This window comes from Callorhinus ursinus, unplaced genomic scaffold (genome assembly GCF_003265705.2).
Source record: "Callorhinus ursinus isolate GAN/ISIS: 27379988/994484 unplaced genomic scaffold, GSC_fseal_2.0 scaffold21, whole genome shotgun sequence".
Lineage (NCBI taxonomy): Eukaryota > Metazoa > Chordata > Mammalia > Carnivora > Otariidae > Callorhinus > Callorhinus ursinus.
The window spans coordinates 2,056,216-2,064,195 of record NW_027397083.1 but is presented as its reverse complement, the minus strand read 5'-3'; the positions used below and the strand labels follow the sequence as shown (position 1 = coordinate 2,064,195).

General features: G+C 36.7%; 1 pseudogene; it reads right to left on the bottom strand.

Annotated features, from left to right (window-relative positions):
* Positions 1-2,143: 2,143 nt before the first annotated feature.
* Positions 2,144-2,836, bottom strand: LOC112829704 (olfactory receptor 5G25-like; annotated as a pseudogene).
* Between the last annotated feature and the right edge of the window lie 5,144 nt (positions 2,837-7,980).

Below are 7,980 nucleotides of genomic sequence, written 5' to 3'. Positions count from 1 at the left end.
GGAAATAAAAATTGTCAGGAACATGTAGACCATAAACTAGAAGCACCTGCAGACAGAGAAAATGCACATTAGTAATCCTGGGAAGTGATCCTTCCCATGAGGAGCAATGTGGGTCTTCAATCAGCTTGGGTTGAAAAGACATCAAGGGCACCAACTTTCTCTTGTAAGATGAATAAGTTCTGAAGATCTAATAGAAAACATGGTGAGTGTGGTTGAGAGCACTGTATTGTATAACTGCAATTTGCAAAGAGAGTAGAATTTAAATGTTCTCACCAACTCCAAAAGAAGATAACTATATAAGGTCATGTATGAATTAACTCAATGGAGAGAATTCTGTCACAGTGTATACATATATCAAATCATCCCATTGTGCAATTTAAATATCTTGCAATTATATTTGTCAATCATGCTCAATAAAGCTGGAAAAGTTTTAAAAAGAAAAAAAGAAAAAACATCAATGAACAGAAAAAGGATGAAAGAAATTGATCTGGAAAATAGGACCTTAAACCACACCTGTGTCCAGGTTGTTAAGAAAGATGATAATTAGGACTTTAAGTAACTATACGCATATTTTTTTGTCTTCTTCACTCACTCATTTAACACTTTTTTTCCTGAGAACTTCCACCTAGGGCTTCCATTCATTGTTTACAAAGGGTTAAAATTTCATTAGATTTTTTTTGTGCCCAATTATTTTTAACAGAGACTTGTGTTATTATAAAGTACTGAGTTGAAAAGCCTTGCAGGTAATGTATTGAGTTCAAGGATTGGAAAGGGAGAATAAGTCCCTAGAAAGGAAAACTGCAAAATTGGGGGATATTATATTATTATATAAAGAGCTAGAAAGTTCTTCTTTCCTTTTTTTTGTGGCTGTATGAAAAGATAGCATTCATGGGAGTTTGAACATATTGTATAAAATCATAGAATTTTAGGAAAAAAGTAATTTAGATGGCATTGAGTCAGTTACTCTCACTTTACAAATTAAGACATTGAGAACCAGAAATGGTATAGGATTTGCTTTTAATTCTTTTTTCAAATACCAGAGAAATTTATTTAAAATGGTATGGTTCTAGGTCTAAAAATTATCTTTACAAAAGCAGAACTCCAACAGGTCATGCTTTCTATACACTCTGAAATGACAGTAAGAATGATTAAAGTGTAATTATCAATTAATATCCAGGCACATGCAAATTTAAGACTGTCGAATTACTACATACTACACCTGAAACTAACACAACACTGCATCTTAACTTTTAATCCTCTTGATAATTGTAAGACTCAAGGTTTAAAGTCACAACTCCTTAAGCCAAGTCCACCTCTTTTTTAGTACACATTTTAGCCATGCCACCTGCACAATGGCAAAAGCTTCCTTCTGAATCACCTACCTAGCAGAAAATTCTTCCTAATGAATGGTCCTCCTAAATGCATCTTTTACATCTGTGTTCCTCAGGCTGTAAATGATAGGGTTCAACATGGGAATCTATGTAGCATAGAATGCAGAAACCATTTTATATTTTTTTATTTTTGTATTATGTTATGTTAATCACCATACATTACATCATTAGTTTTTGATGTACTGTTCCATGATTCATTGTTTGCGTATAACACCCAGCGCTCCATTCAGGGTGTGCCCTCTTTAATACCCATCACCAGGCTAACCCATCTGCCCACGCCCCCCCCAAGAACCCTCAGTTTGTTTCTCAGAATCCATAGTCTCTCATGGTTCGTCTCCCGCTCCGATTTCAACCCCTTCATTTTTCCCTTCCTACTATCTTCTTCTTCTTTTTTTTAACATTTAATGTATCATTTCTTTCAGAGGTACAGGTCTGTAATTCAACAGTCTTTTTTTTAAAGATTTTATTTATTTATTTGAGAGAGAGAGAATGAGAGACAGAGAGCATGAAAGGGAGGAGGTTCAGAGGGAGAAGCAGACTCCCCGCTCAGCAGGGAGCCCGATGTGGGACTCGATCCCGGGACTCCAGAATCATGACCTGAGCCGAAAGCAGTCGCTTAACCAACTGAGCCAACAGTCTTAAAAAATTCACAGCGCTCACCATAGCGCATACCCTCCCCAATGTCTATCACCCAGCCACCCCATCCCTCCCACCCCCCACAACCCCAGGAACCCTCAGTTTGTTTCCTGAGATTAGGAATTCCTCATATCAGTGAGTTCATATGATACATGTCTTTCTGCAGAAACCATTTTATTAATGTCCTGAGATGAACTTGAAATGGGCTTTATATAAATGAAGAAAAGTGTCCCATACAAGATGGCCACAGCAGACAGGTGTGAGGAGCAGGTAGAGAAAGTTTTCCGCCTCCCATCAGCAGAGTAGATATTCAATATGGTTTTGAGGATAAAAATATAGAAGACCAGGGTGATCAGGGCACTGATATTCCTATTAATCCAGCCATAATGAAAAGAACCAACTTATTGTTCTGGGACACATGCCAGGTAGAGAACAGGGAGAATGTCACAGAAAAAGTGGTTGACAGCATTGGGACCACAGAAGGGTAAGCGAAAAGTGAAGGTCTCATGGGTAATGGAACTTAGAAGGTCCATGGCATAAGGCCCTATCACCAGCTGCACACAGGCCTTCTGGCACATGATGACTTTATACAACAAGGGGTTGCAGAAGGCTATGTGCTGGTCATATGCCATGGTGGCCAAGAGGAAACACCCGGTCACCACAAACTGACCAAAAAACCACATTTGTACAGCACAGCCCACAAAGGAGATGATTTTTCTCTCCAGAAAAGTATCACACAACATCTTTGGAACAACAGAAGAAGAGGAGCGGACATCCACAAGAGACAAGTGGCTAAGAAAAAAGAACATGGGGGTTTGGAGTCAGGAATCCATGCATATCAGGATGACCATCCCCAAGTTCCCCCGCAATGTGACAAGATAAACAAAAAGAAATATCAAGAAGATATGAACAAACAATGAATCATGGAACAGTACACCAAAACAAATTATGTAATATACGGTGATTAACATGACAATAAAAAAATTTTAAAAAAAAAGAAATATCAAGAAGAGAAGAATCTTCTGTGGAAGATGATTTGTGAGCCCCACAAAAAGAAATTTAGTCACTGCTGTTTGATTATTGTCCATTGTTGGGTGACAGTCTGTAATGAGAGCAAGGAAAAAGTTTTTATAGATCAGTAGTTAACTGGGGGCTAGCAATATAATCAGTAATTAAAGGTTAATAATTAATAGCCTTTTACTCCATGAGCAAATACATAAAAAGTTACAGAGATGTATATAACAAACACCCTTGCATTTGCTACTCAGCTTTATTAAATCATAATATGCTAAATAACTTGTTTAAAAATCATGAAAAGCACAGCAAACATTCATGGAATTAGTCAAATTCCCAGGCTCTGAGGTATGGATATTTTCTAGCTGTCTATGTGACCTTGAGCAATTTATTCTTAATGTCTATGAGTTTTACTTATTTATTTAACTTATATGAATGGTCCAAAATTGCCTTCAGCTCTTTAGTTTCATGATTTTTAGACAACAACATCTAGTTTCCATTTCCTTCTGGTTGAATGGAAAAAATAATAACTGGTTCTGAGCCCACATTCCAGGAAAATTGCAAAAATAAATAAAATGTTCAAATCCTGAGTGTGTTCAGCTTGAAAAGGTAACTCACGTTACTAAGATGGGAAAACCCTTCTCCTCCACAGCTATTACTATTATACTTCCTTGTCCTAACAACATACTAATAAAAACTCAAACTGATGTTTTTCACTGTATGTGATATACGTAGAAATGGACCTTTAAAGAGAAAAAGGAGAGGTATCAAAAATCTGGAATTCACAAATTCGTTCACTTACTTCTTTATTCAACAAACATTTTTGACTATCCAGGCATGGACTCCAGGCATAGCCTTGGACACTGTAACCATGTCTGTGTGAAAAACCAAGTATTTGTGAAATAAGAGGGCCTTACTTTCCAGTTAGATACAACACTATAAACAAACACATAAATGCATTTTTATTGCATGTGTATATTAGTTTTCTAAGGCTGCCACACCAATAACCATAAGCCAGAAGTCTGAAAACAAAGGTGTTGGCAGGGCCGTACTCCTGAAGGCTCTAGGAAGGAATCCTTTCTTGTCTCTTCCACGTTCTGCTTCCTCCTAGCATTCCTTGGTTTATGACAGATTAACACCATTTTTTGACTCCGTCTTCCCATGGTTTCCTATTTTTGTGTCTCTATGTCCTCTCCTGTTTTTATAAAAGCATCAGTCCTTGGATGTAGGGACTTCCCCTAATTCAGTATGACCTCAATCATATCTGCAAAGAGCCTATTCCAAATAAGGTTATATTCTCCAGCCCTGGATGGACATGAATATTTTGGGGAACTATTCAACTACAAGGGGAACTATTCAACCCACTACAATGTATAAACATGTATCATCTCAGGGAGCAAATAGTGCCATGAAGGAAAGAAGGAATCTCAGCTCAAATGCCACTATATGCGAGAGACCGCATGAGAGACAGGAATCAGCTCAAAACTAGAACCAAGTGAACCTACAATTAAACACTGGCTCTGCTTTTTTCTACATATATAACTTTGTATTATTAATGTAAATTTAAAAAGGAATGAAAAATACTTAGCTCACAGAGCTGTTTGAAAGACTGGACTAAATAAGCCATGCAAAACACTTGCTATATAGTAAGGGCTCACTAAAAATCAATTCCCTTCTTCTTCTCTTCTCTCCTCCGCCACGTTTGTCTGGGACCTCAAGTCACCTTTTGTTTGTCCCTCATCATAATTCTAAAGCACATAATGTCCCTTTATACAGCATTTATCAACATACTACATTATTTCCCAACACAGAAAAATGTGAGCAAAGCACATCTTTCCTGTTTGTATTCCCAGTGCTTATCAGAGCGGGGAAAGTATTAGATACTTGAATAAATGAATGAGGGGAAAAAATTATCATTATCATGTCAACCATATTTTCTCCAATTCCTCATTTCCCTAAGAACACAATTCAAGACATCATGATGAAGAAATATTGATTTTGATAAATTCCTGATCAAATATTTCTGACTCATAAAATAGGAATAGGGAAGACAGACCATTTCGAATGACCCACACAATGTCAAGGTATAGGACACTGTGGAACAGTCATCTGAACTGTCTACGGCCTCACTATTCAATGTCTGGTCCATGAATCAGCAGCACCAGCACTACCTGAAAGCTTATCAGAAATGCAGAATCTGAAGCACCACTCCAGTTAAACCTAGTCAAAATCTGCATTTTTAACAAGATTTCCAGATGATACACACACACATTAAGTCTTCTAAGCACTGCTATAGAGTCTCTTACATTTCTCTACATGTGAACCCTCCAGTGAATCCCTTGTGTAACAAATACAATATAAAATGTCATTGTCCTATGAAATCTAATAATGTTGAAAGTAAAATTTCAATGCCATTATGATATGACTATAGTTGGCAAAAGTGGTTACACATTTATTTCTCCAATAAATTATTCATGGAAGATCCCTAGGAATTGTGTTTGCATTAGTCAAATGGGTGAATGTCACTTAATGATGTTCCGTACACAAATCTAAGCGTCCAACAGAAGCATGACCCATTGCAAATAATGTTTTTATTTGTTCATGAATGGACATGTACAATTGCAGGAAAAGTAATGAAATAGAATTCAGGAATATTAGTTTTGAAAGAGTATATGTAAAAAAAAAATCCACTAGCTGTGGAATACTAGTCATGTTACATCACCAGACCCTCATTAAAATGGAGAGATTGAAAGAACATTTTGGTAACTCAAAAAGACCAAAAAGACCTGCTATTCAGGTTTAAGAGTCATGTAAATTTTACATTTAATGTCAAGTGTGCACAAGAACACTTGAGCTGATCTATCCTATTTGGAGAGTTTAAAAACTAATTTTGGCCATATCATCATAGCAATATCACTCTATGGACTTGGCTTACCCAATATTTAGCAAACTTATCTCTTTGGTAAAATCCTTTATTCTTCCCCTTTTAATTACTTCAAAATTGTACCAAAATGTTTCAACTTCTGACCTCACGCAAAAAGAATAAAATGTCTCCAATGTGGTGTTGTTGAAGTATCATGAATTTTTATTATATTCTGATGAAAAAGATGGGTTATCTTTGTCCTGATTAACCAGGGTCTCTTAGCAGATGAAATAATTCCTTGTCCTTTTCTAAATCTCATGTGGCACAGTATGAAGTGCATATTTTTCTCAAGTTTCGAGTCACTTGGCAGCTGATCTCTGAAGAATCCTGAACTTCAAGTCTACATCCATTGAGGAGAAATTAAAGCGACATAGATTTTAGAGTTTGAGCCGATATTACCTCACAATGGAATTTCTCTCAAGGAAGGATTCTGAAGAAAAAAAAATACTGTCATCTTGGGATCATCTCTGAAAAATGAATCAGAGTTCTATTGAACAAGAAGCACTGGATGCCAAGAGACAGAAACTCACAATTCAAAAACTACCCCTGAAACTTGGTACAGATTGTTTAGGGAGACTGGACATAAATGCAGAAAAATCAAATACACACACAGTTTGGAAATATCTTGGTTTAGGTTTATTCAGAATGACTGGGGAGGTTTCTCAATTGGGAAAAGAACTCCAAGAGACAACTTGCAGGTACACTTCTATACAAGTAATATACTCTCAGGGGTCAAACATTTCTGGTTATCAGTGAAATAAATATACTATTTTTTTATTTTTTATTGTTATGTTAATCACCATATATTACAAAATTTGTTTTGGTGTAGTGTTCCATGACTCATTGTTTGTTCATAACACCCAGTGCTCCATGCAGAACTTGCCCTCCCCAATACCCATCACCAGGCTAACCCATCCCCCCACCCTCCTCCCCTCTAGAAACCTCAGTTTGTTTTTCAGAGTCCATCATCTCTCCTGGTTCGTCTACCCCTCCGACTTACTCCTCTTCATTCTTCCCCTCCTGTTATCTTCTTCTTTTTCTTTTTTCTTAACATATGTTGTATTATTTGTTTCAGAGGTACAGGTCTGTGATTCAACAGTCTTGCACAATTCACAGCACTCACCATAGCACATACCCTCCCTAATGTCTATCACCCAGCCACCCCATCCCTCCCACACCCCACCACTCCAGCAACCCTCAGTTTGTTTCCTGAGATTAAGAATTCCTCATATCAGTGAGGTCATATGATACATGTCTTTCTCTGATTGACTTATTTCACTCAGCATAACACCCTCCAGTTCCATCCACATCGTTGCAAATGGCAAGATCTCATTCCTTTTGATGGCTGCATAATATTCCATTGTGTATATATATTTTTAACTTTGAAATCATTCATATTAGGTGATGCCCCAGAACAGAGCTCTACAGACTAAATTCCATATGTACTCTAATACGTATGTAATTAGAAATCAGAGCACCTGGAAAATTCCACAACCACAATATTAAGTTTCATATATAACTGACATTTGAACATTACTGGGGTTAAGGGCACCAACCCGCTGAGCAGCCATAATTCTGCATTTAATTTTTGATCCCCCAAAACTTAACTACTACATTGTTATGACCTCATTTAACCTAAATTACCTCAGTAAAGGCCCTATCCCCAAATACAGTCACATTGGGGTTTAGGTCTTCGATAGATTAATTTTGGCGGAATACAATTCAGTCCACAACACCAAAAATAGAGGATATTTTTTAAATATCAAACAACTAACACATAGGTGTTTTTCCTTTTTATTAAAAAAGCTGCAACCTAAAATCAAAATGAGCTTTTCCTCTTGAAATCCCAAAAAACTTATTACAGTTGACCCTTGAACAACATGGGTTTGAACTGCACAGTTCTACTTATATGTGATTTCTTTTTCCATACTGTATGGAAAAAGTACTATAATGTGTTTTCTTTTCCTTAAGATATTCTTAATAATACTTTCTTTTCTCAGCTGAGAATCCTACACT